Below are 14,457 nucleotides of genomic sequence, written 5' to 3'. Positions count from 1 at the left end.
ACATAAAGTGCGCGTAGAGTTGTATCGGTGGTCGATAGAACTTGAGGAAATATTTGTCCTACTTTTAGCTCCTCGTTGGGTTCGACACTCTTACTTATCGAGAAAGGCTACAATTGATCCCATATACTTGTGGGTTATCACCAGCCAGGTCCCACTCTTGTACTTTTATCCATATTGTAGGTCGGTGGGTTCGTCTATAAAACCCCCCCAGCCTCCCTCCATGCAGAGGGTCGGTCAACTCAACACACACACCACATAGGAGAGGCAGACGCGAGCCGGCAGCTCCTTCTTCCTCCTCTGCAATACAGCTGTAGGAGCACTTTGTAGTCCCATTCATACATCATACACTCCGACAGGATTAGGGGTGTTATCTCTATGGAGAGCCCCGAACCTGGGTACATCATGCGTTCCATGCTTGTACCATCCTCGTTCCCAGCGCCCTCCGGTGCCACTTCGGTTCCCACCATCTTTAGCCTACCCATGGCTTATGTTGTGAGTAAACACCGACAACAATATTAACTTTTGTCTTTCAAAGGTTAATCTTGCATCTTGATAGTTGCATTGTTGCCCAACAGTTTCACACCAAAGAGAAGATGTGGTGACGAGGGAGTAGATGAACTGAAAGCTACAACTCAGTGGTGCACCACAATTGGTAAATTCCATAATACTATACAAAGTCTTGAATTTATTTTCTATCTTGTAATGTATGCACTATTTTGGTTAAACTGAAACGCGCATCTATTTATTCTTTCGTTGCAACGAACGTACATATGTGTTAGTAATATCTAAAAGAAGCAGCTTTTCTTGCTAAAGAGGTACCACTCACCATACAAGCTCATTTACTTGCCATTTTCTGGTACACTAAAAGCCCACGACCTTTGCTTTCCTTGCTATGGGAACGACCTCGACCACATCATCATTGTTGTCATCGGAGTCGCTAGGAAACTCTATCAGTGGCTTCTTTCCCCGTGCCTCTAGCACATTCTTCACCACTTCATATTTCAGCCCCTTCTTGTCGGTCATAGCATCGATGGAAACCACGGTTCCCTCATTGGCTTCCCCTTTGACCAACAAGTCGGAGAGCTTTGTCATGACATTCTTATGCACCCACCTCCTTATGGGCCTTGCACCATACATCTGCAGGGAGAATAGCATGATTACCAAAGTTATAGACTAGTGAGTAAGTATGTCCTGTTTTTTTAGAATGCAATAAGTATATCATGGTTATTTGACTAGAAGCACACTTCTATTTAAAAATAACTTCACTTACTGGTTGTATGATTCTGAAAAAATGACATCTAGTGCGTCATCACTTGTGCCCTTGTTAGCTACATTGGCAACAATAATCTTCATCTGGATTTTGACGACCTCCTTCAGTTTGTCATGCGAAAGAGGTTCAAATATCACTACCTCACTCAATCTATTGAGAAGCTCAGGCTTGAAGCGTTTCTGAACCTGTCCAAACAAATACATATATGACAATGAGAAGACAACTATTGCACCCTTAAGAAAACGGTGTGTTCTCAAACCTGCTCCATAACAAGACTCCGTGCATCTTCCATTGTTGTTTCTCCATTCATTCCTGCTGTTAGGTGCTCCGCTCCCATGTTTGATGTCATAATAATTATGGTATTCTTGAAATCCACAGTTTTTCCCTTGCCATCAGTCAACATACCATCATCAAGGAGCTAAAGAAAAACATTGAACACCGAAGGATCTGCCTTCTCCACCTCATCAAAGAGTATGACACTATATGGGCGCCTCCTGATTTTCTCAGTCAGTTGCCCACCATCTTCATGACCATGATAGCTTCAAATGTCACAAAACAAGCGCTAAAATTAGCCAAACCAAGGATAAGTAAAATATAATGTTGACAAAAAGAACACTATACAAACCTTGGTGGTGCTCCAATCAAGCGCAACACAGATCCACTGTTAACATACTCAGACATGTCAAAGCGAACCAACATCTTCTCGCTATTGAATAGTTGCTCAGCAAGAGCTTTTGCAAGCTCGGTCTTTCCCACGCCAGTCGGTCCTAGAAAGAGGAAAGATCCTATTGGTTGTCCAGATTGACCAAGACCAGCTCTAGCGCGTAACACCGCTTGTGCAACCAAATTGACTGCTTCATCTTGGCCAACAACTCGCTCAGCCAATCTGTTAGCAAGGTGGATCAACTTATCCTTCTCCTCTTCGTCAAGCGTGGTAACAGGAATTCCTGTCCATCGACTCACAACCTTCAAAAAACAAAATAAACAGAACAAGCACATCAAGTTGAAATAAATGAAATGTTCAAAATAGATTATATTGCCATAATGGGAATATAGCAAACACTAATAAGAATGCCTACATGTGTAACATGATCTGGACCAAGAACTCCTTCCTCTAGTACTCTTGCAAAGTTACTTTGTGTTGCGCCCCTTTGTTTTTGGCTGTCAATCTGCATCCTTGTAGTGGAATATGCCTCATCAATCAGATCAATTGCCTTATCAGGAAACTGACGACCCATAGACAACATTACAAACCATCAACTTTTACCAACACAATGTTGCCCTACATGTATGCAACTCGATGGGAGCATTGCAAAAGGATCCATTTACTCATAGGAAAATTCCACGGTTTTACTGACACGATTTATAAGTGTATCCAATGTTACTAGACTCAATCACTCAAAGACAATATGAATGTATAAGCACGCTTGCCCATTAATTGCAATGCACAATAGGACAAAATCTATATTTGAATAGCTTAAATATAAAGTGACATCATAAGTCAAAGAAGCACGTAAGAATGGACCGGAATATGACCGTGACCAATTAAGATTACTCTATATTTAGTTTTCATCATTCCTTCTATGCGACCAGGTGAGTGAAAGAATCGATCACCACACTCATGTTTGATTTCACGCAGAACTCAAAACTCAAAGATTGACAATATCAATAAATACTCCACCTATTCAAAAATAAATATAAGAGTACTGATTTCTTTCAGCTAAACCCTTATTTGTTCGGCCAGATTTATAGAAAATATATCAATATCTTAAATACAAAATCAGTATCATTAAATCCATCATGAAACAATATTTGTTGTTTCATTTATTTGGTATTGTGGATGTCAATTCTTTTTCCTTACGTAATAGGTCGAACAAATAAAGGATTGGCTTTTGAAAAAATATACATTTATATACTGGAATTGAGGGAATAGCAAATTACAAATGGGTCTTTTTTGCATATTACATCATAAACAAATTAAATATGGAATATAATGATAGTTACGCACTCATGTGGCTATTTTAGTAATCAAATGCATTTTATTATGCCATCACATGTGAACTCGTGTTATTGCTTATTAGATGGATGCAGTATAAGACAATGACGATTTTAACCCAACTGACCACATATTAATACAACACAAAGGAAACCAAATGCAAGCAAGAAGCAGAAACAAAATTAAGATTGCTCACCAGTTATATAGCGGCCAGCGAGTTGTGCAGCAGCCACAAGAGCAGCATCCTGAATCTTCAAGCCATGGTGCTCTTCATACCGTTGCTTTAGCCCCTGCAGGATACAAATGGTTGTTTGTGTGCTCGGCTCCTCCTGTCCTCCACATGCACCTTCTGGAACCGTCGCTCCAATGCGGCATCTTTTTCAATGTATGTGCGGTACTCATCGAAAGTCGTAGCGCCCACGCATCGGATGCGACCACGGGCCAATGCCGGCTTCAGCAGGTTGGCGCCGTCCATGCTACCGCCTTTGCACTTCCAGTTCCCGGAACCGACAAGCATGTGCACCTCATCAATGAACAAAACCACCTTGCCGTCTGCATCCTCTGCTTCCTTGATCACATTCTTGAGGCGTTGCTCAAACATGCCACGGTACTGAGCACCCGCCACCATCGCCCCAAGGTCGACCTCCACCACGCGCGCTCCGGCAAGAGCGGCGGGGACCATCCCACCTGCGATGCGCCGAGCGAGGCCCTCGGCAATGGCTGTCTTGCCGACCCCCGGTGCGCCGACCAGCACGGCGCTGTTCTTGGTCCGGCGGCATAGGATGCAGACGACACGATCGATCTCGTCGTCGCGGCCGATCACCGGATCAGTCATGCCTGCCACCGCCGTCATATCCCGGCCATACGTGAGCAGAGCCATTTCCTTGGGAGCTGCATTGTGCGGCGCGGCGCCCGCGAGAGAACCGCGCCGGCCTCTGGCAGAAGTGTGCAACGGGGTGCGGGTCTTCACAACGGGCGGCTTGTACAAGGATCCAGTGGTACAATGACCGGGAGCATGGGCCGAGGCGGCTGCGGCTGCAAAACCGGTCGGCGGCGGAGAGGTCGAAGAGGCGGCCGGTATCGCCGTTCCTGCGGTCAGGGTTGCGAAGTACGCCGGAGCGACTCCAGCGGAGGCAGGGGCGGAAGCACTAGAGGCCAAATACCGACGCCTCCGCTTCAGGTTAAGCTCCGTCGGCGGGCCAAGGACGACAGCCTCCGTGGAACTGGAAGATGCTGGGGCCGCGCGCTTCAATCTCAATGGAGCCTCCAGGGGGTCGGAGGAGCGATGGTAGACAGATTTTGTCTGCAGCCGAGACTCCCGGATGATGGAGCAACGGGGCCTGCGAGGCCGGAGCAAGTCGGGGCAGGAAGGAGAGCTCTTTTCGTCGACGCCGACGTAGCGGAGATTGCGGCGCCGTCCCAGCAAGAACTCATCGTCGTCGGACTCTTCGTATCTTTGGAACTCATCGTCGTCGTCGCCTCCGGGGTGGGGTGGGGGGGGGGGGGGGGGGGTGGAGCGGGGCGGGAGTCCTGCCGGTGCCCATGGTGCGGGCCGGCGCGCGGTGAGTCGATTGGGTTGGTGCGGGCCGGCGGTGAGTCGATTGGGGTGGTCCGGGCGATATTGCGGATCGCGTGTCCTTATATATAGGAGCACGAAAGGAAAACCTGCAGTCCCGTTCCGATTTCACAGCGCGTTGATGACGGTGGACGTGAGGGAAAATTCGACGCTACAGTTCATTTCCTTCTACAATACTGTACATCTCATCGTTATTCTTTTTCTCAGGAAAACTCTTGGCTTCAGCTGGCGGATTGCGTCCATGCAACGCGTGTCACTGCTTACTGTTTGTTTTGGGATTTTTTTACAACTAGTAATCGTGCACGTGCAATGCGTGTAACCATATGATTGAGGAATTGATTTTTTTATATATATATTTTTTGCTTCGTGTACTACATGCACATGAGTTGTGATTAAACATGCATTGCAATGTTGGCTAGCAAAGGTCGATGTAGATCTAGCCAATGTAACATAAACTTTGTAAGCAGTCCATTACAATGGTCCCAAAACCAGCTGAGAGAATCACATAAACATTGCTCATGGGTAACTTCTTTCTTTACGAACCGAGTCAACCAGTTATAAGGGATGAAAGAAAAACATATCCATACCTTCATTGTTACATATGCACATGCTAATTTTTGGTTGAGGTTATCTTATTTCTTTGAGATCATTTACTTCTTATAAAGCAAAGAACACAAGAATATTCCAACAGTTAACACAAAACCTTCTATCTATGTCGTCTACAACATGTATATAAAGCTTGATGAACTACCCAACGTGGTACATGCACAACAAAGAATATATGGGGCCAAGCTAGAAATCAGTTCAAAACAGATGAAGAACATGATACCCATGGTAGGGTTTGATAATAAAAACAAGAGGTGGATCAGTGATGGTGTACAAGGGGTGTATTCACATTGAATTGCTCCAGCCTCTCCATCGGAGTAATCCGATTTATTTTCTTTCACACCTTTGGCATGACTATCATATTAGCATTAGCCTTGGATTTCAGAACTTTAGCAATTCAATTATATATTGCACTGCTTCTGCATGCAAGGTTTCGGCGACTTCACCAAAACTCTCTTTCAAATAAGTTTTCCTATCAAGTGGCGAAGATACTCTCGTACGCTTGCAAGGATCATAAACCACCATGACTTCCCATCATCGATTAAAGAGTTCCTCTATAGTATTTGGTCTTCCTCTGCACATGTTATATATATGTAAATCTCAAAGTTATAGTATACTAAAACATTCCGCCGCAAAAACATTGTACCACCTAAAATTAAAATGTTACTTGCTATCCTCTTTGACCTGTGAGACATGTAATCATGTAACATGAAGAAAGTAGTACTTTCTACTCCTTTAATTCTTCTATCGAAACAAAACTACCATATGCCCATCCATGTGACATAACTTGCACCTTTCACCTGGCATGATTCTTAGGGAAAAAAACATCATGCACCATTTGTTAAGAGCACTTACCTGGAGGCTGAACATATGTTGATTCCTGAAGCTGCTAATGCACAACTTATTTTGGTCTTAAATGATGAAGCAGGCATGAGCATTGTGATGAGTTTTTAGATAAAGACTTGCCTAGGAATTTAGGGCCCTACACCTAGCGAACCATAGTGTTGCAAGGAAGGTTGTGGGCTAGTGTCGCGTGGGGGCAGTAAGCGACCATGAGCTAACAGAAAGTTATATCATGAGGTCAAACAAATCACATATTTACTCCCACAATATCTATTTATTCCTAGCAACTAAATCTCATTGTACAATAATGCTCACACATGATTAAAAAAAAGCATTATTGATTTATGGTCACTAACAAATAGTCTAATTTTATCTGACACTGCATGCATTTAGCCAAAGTATCTCCGATCAAGTATTCGAACAATGAAATAGACTGGAAGAACAATACTGTCAAAAATATATTGCTTTACCTAAAGAAGTGTGACCAACAATACGGTCATGGGACTTTGTTTCCCTACAAGTAGATGCGCAAGTAGCACAAAACTGTGAGAAATAAAATAACTAATCACAAATGGTTGACGAAACAAACAACTATAATTCAGGTACATTATCAAGATTTAAGACTTGCCTCAGTAACCAAGTCCACTTCTTTGAACTCTTCATACCAGAGCCATCACATATCTCTTTTGTCATTTTTTCCTTTCCTCATACGACTAAGATTTGGCTGATGAAGTAAACCAATGAGATAATTAACAATTTTATCTTTTCATTACACGTGTACAACACAAGAGATTCCCAAAAGTAAATGGATATGATGAGTTTTAATCTTGTTTGTACATTTTGTTGTCCCTATTACATGCAACATTCAGAAGTTTCTTGTTTATAGTTCTTTAAATAGCACATGATAGTTACTCAGTACCATTGGAGTAGCAATTTCAAAATTCACAAGTCCACAACTTTAGAATTGCGACTTTCCTTAATATCCTAGGCATAAAACCGAAGTTTGTAGCACCAAGAATCTATCACATATTTAGATGATTGACATGGTGTAATTCCATAGTAACAGTTAAGAAAAACATCCTCATACCTCTGATGTTGCACGCTAGCCAAACAATGCATGAAGTAAACTTTTACATGTCTCACAAAAAACAAGGCCCTGCATTGCATTTGCTTAGTTCATTTGCACTAAGGAAGTGAATCCAAAATTTTGTAAAATAAACATCATATTCCTTGTTTAACGCAAGATTCTGAATTGAAACTGTTGTGAATATAGCAATGCAATGCCTTGAAAATTGTAATCATCACCTGTAAACATAACTACCATATACATAATCGTAAACATTTGTTTCAGTCCTAAAACCATGGTATCCATAGGAAGCCAATTAAGGCAATGGCAAGGAAAAACTGCATTTCAGTTCTGGAAGGACATGCAACAACCATGATATGAGGTCATTGTAGTTCATGAAGGAAACTATATCATCTTGGAGAACATATTAGAATGAATTATTATAATCCTTATCAGCACCCCTCCAGTAAGCCATTAAGCACATAAAACTGGAAGCTACTGGTTGGTTTCAATCTCAATTTGACATCCATCTTGTACTTGCATATTCTCTCAGAAAATTTAACACCAGGAAAATACTATACCAAGAAAACAGAGTACCTTGTTCTGGGAATCAATTTATCACTGAGAGGCCCGTGCTAGGAGAATGGGTGTACCTTTGAAATGCCCGAGCAACAAAGATGCAAGCGGTTCTCGATCTGGACACGACTACGACGACATTCCTCAGCGGTGGCTCTTGAGACGGACACGGTTACGGCGGTAGACCCCGCCGGTGGCCTCCATTGGCAAGAAGCAATGGCGCAATGCAAAGGGCTCCATCCATATCGCGAGTAGCTAGCCAAGCGCTCTCTGCCTATATGTTCAATTTAGCTATATGTAAGTTGCCTGAAATGAGTGAACAAGCCTTGTTCAATTGATTTTGGTGACATCACACATATTTGGATAAATACTACACAGAATCATCGACATGAAATTGTCCAGAGGGTGACACGGATCAAACAAACAACACAAGTCTTCAATCATCAACATGCTAAAGCACGCAACTAAACTAATGATGCGTGAAATAAAGGAAGGTATGCATGGACACAGTTCTCAACCGAACCTAACATGAAGACAACATCTTCAACGATTGTATGATTGTTAAAGTCCAAGATAGGTGCGAGTGAGATAGAGGATACCCTGAGAGGGAGCGCGAGAGCTCTGGGACACCATACTCGGCCATGAAGTCAGCCTCTCCGCAGCCACCCCAGTATGCAGTAGCAGCAGGAACATTGCCGCATAGCTCCCCAGCTCCAGTGACACCATGTACACCACATACCATTCTGCGTCAGAAATCAGGCACATGCAAGGATAATTATATCAACTGCGCCACGTTTGTTTACCGGGAGATGTCGGGGACGCGACGGGCAGCGGAGCGGCTGACGAGGGCATGTAGCGGCAGGCCGCCCTGGTGGCACAGAAGTAGGTCAAGGCCATCTGCCCCTTCTCTAAGGGTTGGGGGAAGAGACAGAGGCAGATGAGGAAGGGAGAGGCAGGTGGGCGGGTGAGATCTGCCGCCCCCTTCATAGCTCCACCCCCCGGAGCCACATCGAGCATCCCCATGCCCCGAAGGATGCGCCTCCACTCTCAGTTTCTCTAGGCTCACCACAGTGATAGATGACCGATGCCTTGCCATAGATGGCCACCTCTCCCTCTCATCCACAAGGTCTTGTGTGCGTGGTGGCGGCAGGCGTCTAGCGAGTTCCCGACGACGGCTTGTATCTCCTAGCAGCGGCAGCCGTCATGTGCCTTGCGCGTCCTTGAGGATTTTGTCTCTTGGTTGGAGATTGAGGATTTTTGTCTCTCAATTGGAGATGGTTCCTACTACGGGGGAAGGGACTAAGATGTGGGCGCTAATCACGGAAGACAGGTCGTGGATGCAGGTGGAGTTTGGTATTCTCCTCTGCGGTGGAGTATGGTCAGCCAATGCAAATTGCTAAGTCCACCCAGTAAAGCTATTAGATCAATGATGGCTATTAGATTAAGATTTGTGGGCTTAATCGTGAGGTGATGATTGGTTGGTGTGTGTTGTGGGGCGTTTTATGGGGTGCGTATTGAGAAGTTCTTGTTTGCTTGTTTATTAGTAGTATAGATAATGTCTTCGTTGTAAAAACAATTTGTAACAATATGTCTGATGCAAAAATAAGAAAAAAGATAACCCGGGCGTTTGCATCTCGCCCACATGTGTGGGCATTTGCATCTCACTCACACGTATGGAATTTTGGTAAGTTTTGTTAGATTTTTTGTACCACGTAGGATGGGTTGGTGTGTGGGCATTTTACCACTTCGCCGCACCTCCGTTTCTCTTTCAGCATGAATCTTTTTTGGTTTTCGGTTTAAAAATATTTTATGTTCTAATTAAAAAATCCAATGAAAAATCCGTTTTCACCATTAAATCCGTCTCGATGAGATCTTCAGAACTAAATCCATATTGATATGTTTCGATGTTTTGTTTGGCAAAAGTTGCCATGATGTTACACTGTAATTGCCGCCATGACATGTTCTATCTATTTTTTCTTCTAGATTTAAAGCTACCGTTATATTTTCAACTATTTTCTAAGACAATTTTTATTAAGTGACCATGGTAATTTTTAGTAATTAACCACGGAAAATTTAATGCATGGATCATGGCAATTTTTAGTAATCGATCATGGAAAATTTAGTTTATAGATCATGGCAATTTTAGAATTTTGACCATGATTGATGAAATTTTATTTGACCAAAAGTTGCCATGATGTTTATACTGTAGTTGTCATAGTGTTTACACTAAAGTTGCGATGACATGTTCTACCTATTTTTTCTTCTAGATTTAAAGCTACCGCTATATTTTCAACTACTTTTTACGGCAATTTTTTCACCATAGTAATTCACCATGGCAATTTTAGTTTATGGTTCATGGCAAGTCTAGTTTCTTAATTTCCCGTTTAATAATATATCAAAAGTTAGTTTTAAAGGTAGAATAAAAAACAGGTGAAACATATCATGGCAACTTCAGTGTAAACATCATGGTAATTCATGTGCAATTGACATGACAACTTTTAACCCCGCAAAAAAGTCATCGAAACATATTGATATGAGATCTAGTTTCGAAGATCTCGTCGCGATAGATTTAATGGTGAAATCGAACCTTCAATCGAATTTTTCATTTACAGAATAAAACATTTTAAAAAGTAGAAATCCAAAAGGATTTCGACATGCATGTGGTGACGTGAGACAAGAGGCTGGATGTGTGGGCATTATCTGTTTGGCCCATACGTAGGTGTTTGGGCTGGTTTCTTAGATACCACATGAGACGTGTGGCAAGACCCCTTAACGGACACACGTGTGTGCGTTATCGCGACCCAAAAATAATAAATTACCACAAGATCTCTATTGTAAAATATTTTGGGTCCCGATATTCACCACACGTGTTAGAAATCCGCCCACACACGGTGTGGGGTGTACGCAGGAGGAAACCTACATGCATTATGTGTGGGCGAATAGTAGAAGTGTCCACACGTGTGGGCGCAGCTACTTCGTGCGACACACCCAACAAGTACTACTCATTCCACCTGCGCATGTGGCACGAAGCAAATCTGCCCACACATCCTGACTCAACTATGTTAGTTACCCGCGGTACGACACTTTAGTTACTCCCGGGCATGGCAAATATAGTTGAAAAAGCATGGAAACTCTTTGCTTTGGTTAACTATACTTACCCACGGGATGACACTTTAGTTATCCGGAGATAGTTGTCATGTGTGTTTGTGGTCAAACCATAGTTGTCATGTATTGTTAATCGTAGTTGCCATGTATATTTACCTCGTTGCCACGAATGTGCAGCTGCAGTTGCCATCTAACAACGAATCATAGTTGCCATGTATGCGCAACTGTAGTTGCCATCTAGCAACGCACAAGCGTCGTGTGGGCAAAGAGAAGTTTGTCCACACGCGCGTGGACTAGGTGCGATTGTGTGGATAGAAACGGGTTCGCCCACATAACCTAGCTGGCAAACGCATGTTGTGGGTCGTATGGTCGAACTCTCCAACGTCCACACACACGATGATGCCTACGTGGCACTGAAAATCCGACACATTCCTTTAAGATTCGTGCAAAACAAAACTAATTTGGATAGACGCGTGTGGGTAAAGTGCAAACCTACCACACGTGTGGGCGCTAACATTTAGGAATATTTTTGTAATAAGGCATTTTTTATAAAAAAATTGCAATAAGACCTTTGTTGCAAGAAAAAGTTACAACTTAAATTATGGTGCAAAATTTCCGCAACATTACCCGTGTTGCAAATTTCCACCAACACGACATGTGTTGCAATACTAAAAGGTGCCACTTGACACCTCAATCCATCGAATCCGACGGCTTGCGAGGCAGCGGATATTTTAAAAAGATCAGTCGACCGACGCATAGCAGCGTCCTTGAAAGCACAATTGCTCCCTAAAGTGGTTTTGGTAATTATTCACAACATATGCATCATTGGACTATTGATCATATCCAAGTATATTTCAGAAAAGTTCAATGATGCCTTGGCTATAGGATTGTGAGGAGAAGCCCCTTGATGCAAGGATAGAATAGTATTGGCTCAAGCTTCAAGCAAGAAGACTCTACATTTTACATTTGTGAGAAATCACTTTGAGTCCGTAGGAAAGCCAATACTATTAAAAGAGGGTGAGGTATTATGATGAATTGGCTGCTCAAGTGCTTAGAGAAAGCCACCAAGAATACTCACCCATTCTCCCACAAAATATCTCTGTCCAAAGCCATATCAGCAAAATTGGTGTCACCAACTATTTCCATTCGGCCCTACCAATTCTACACTTGACAGATCTTATGCCAAACCCTACCATCTCGGTACCACCAACTTTCCCATAGGTGCCACCGAGATTGAGTGACCAACTTTCTGTTGAGAAGCTTTCAAGAATCGAAATTTCCGAGTTTGAAATCGGTCTCACCGAGATTCGGAAACTTGTCTAGGTCATTGTATCGGTACCACCGAGATTCCTACATCGTTCTCATCGAGAATTCAAAAGTAGCCACATCTAATGCAACTCGATACTACCGAGATTCATTTTGGTGTCATCGAGTTGGGCAATAAAGTTGTAACGGTTGGATTTTGGGGGATGCCTATATATACCCCTCCACCTACCTCATTCATAGAGGAAGCACTCGGAACACACTTACACTTGCCAGATCCATTTTTCTGAGAGAGAGACACCTACTCATGTATTGAGATAAAGAGATTCCAGTCCAACCATTTGAACCTTGATTTCTATCCTCCCCAAGTTGATTTCCACAAGATTAATATATCCTACCCATGCCCAATCTGTGAGGGAGTGATTAAGTGTTGAGGAGACTATCTTTAGAAGCACAAGAGCAATGAGTTCATCGTTCTACCACATCTATTACCTTTGGGAGGGTGGTGCCTCCTAGATTGGTTAGGTGTCTCTTGGGAGCCTCCTATTTTGTGGTGTGTAGTTGAACCAAGAAGTTTGTAAGGGCAAGAAAATCGCCTACTTCGTGAAGATCTACCGTCAGTGAGGCTAGTCCTATGTGGACGGAAGCCGTGGTGGAATGGACAAGACCGCTTCTTTGTGGACCCCTTGTGGGTGAATCCCTCTATGGACTCTCGGAGCCGTTACCCTCCGTGGGTTGATGTCTCCACTAACATGGACGTACGATAGCGCCACCTATGGGAACCATGCCAAAAATCGCCGTGTCAACCTTTGTGTTTGATCTCCCTACCTTACCCTCTACTTTACATTTGCATGTCGTTACTTTCTGCTGCTATACTGTTAGATGTGCATGTGTAGGGTGAACTTGACTAATAATAATTGCTAAAAATGGCCCACAACTAAAATTGAAAAAAGGCCAAGTTCTTATCTTGGCAAGTACTCTAATCACCCCTTCTAGACATACTTTCGGTCCTACAAGTGGTATCAGAGCCAAGTTTCCATTGCGTTGGTTTCACAACCTAGGAGAGTATGGCGTATACTGGGGGAAATTATCACTGTAGAGGTCCATACTTTGATGCTACAAATTTTGCTAGTTGGACGCATAAGATGAAAATGATTATTCTTTGTCATAATCCTACCGTTTGGGCTATTGTTCGTGTTGGTGTGCAAGGTGATTTCTTCGGAGAAGAAAAAAACCAGATTGTAATGCGACAACGGATGAGTTGAAGATGTTGCAATACAATGCTCAAGCGTGTGATATCCTGTTCAACTGCTTGTTGCTACGGCGAGAGAAATCTTCTGTCGTCTCTTGAGCTTGCGTTGGTTTTTCCCTTGAAGAGGAAAGGGCGATGCAACACAGGCGCAGTAAGTATTTCCCTCAGTTTGAGAACCAAGGTATCAATCCAGTAGGAGAATCTCGTCAAGTGCAGAGTACCTGCACAAACACAAAATAGCTTGCACTCAACGTTATAAACGGGTTGTCAATCCCTTGAAGATTGATTGCAAAGTGAGATCTAAAGGCGGAAACTGCAACGAAGAAAAAGTGTAAGACTGAAAATATGGTGTGAAGTAGACCCGGGGGCCATAGTGTTCACTAGAGGCTTCTCTCAAAATAGCAAATATTACGGTGGGTGAACAAATTACTGTCGAGCAATTGATAGAACCGCGCAAAGTCATGACGATATCGAAGGCAATGATCATACATATAGGCATCACGTCCGAGACAAGTAGACCGATACTTTCTGCATCTACTACTATTACTCCACACATCGACCGCTATCCAGCATGCATCTAGTGTATTGAGTTCATGACGAACAGAGTAACGCCTTAAGCAAGATGACATGATGTAGAGGGATAAACTCAAACCAATGATGAAAACCCCATCTTTTTACCCTTGATGGCAACAACATGATGCGTGCCTCGCTACCCCTTCTGTCACTGGGTGAGGTCACCGCACGGTATGAACCCAAAACTAAGCACTTCTCCCATTGCAAGATTCATAGATCAAGCTGGCCAAACAAAACCCACTACTCAAAGAGAATTACAAGGGTATGAAATCATGCATAAGAGAGATCAGAAGAAACTCAAATAAGATTCATAGATAATCTGATCATAAAT

At 43.1% G+C, this 14,457-nt stretch overlaps 1 pseudogene; it reads right to left on the bottom strand.

Moving 5' to 3' along the window:
• Positions 1-861: 861 nt before the first annotated feature.
• On the bottom strand, positions 862-9,029 carry LOC123405551 (annotated as a pseudogene).
• Positions 9,030-14,457: the final 5,428 nt, after the last annotated feature.

The sequence above is a fragment of the Hordeum vulgare genome, chromosome 6H (assembly GCF_904849725.1).
Source record: "Hordeum vulgare subsp. vulgare chromosome 6H, MorexV3_pseudomolecules_assembly, whole genome shotgun sequence".
Classification (NCBI taxonomy): Eukaryota; Viridiplantae; Streptophyta; class Magnoliopsida; order Poales; family Poaceae; genus Hordeum; species Hordeum vulgare.
This window is presented reverse-complemented; position numbering and strand designations above follow the sequence as displayed.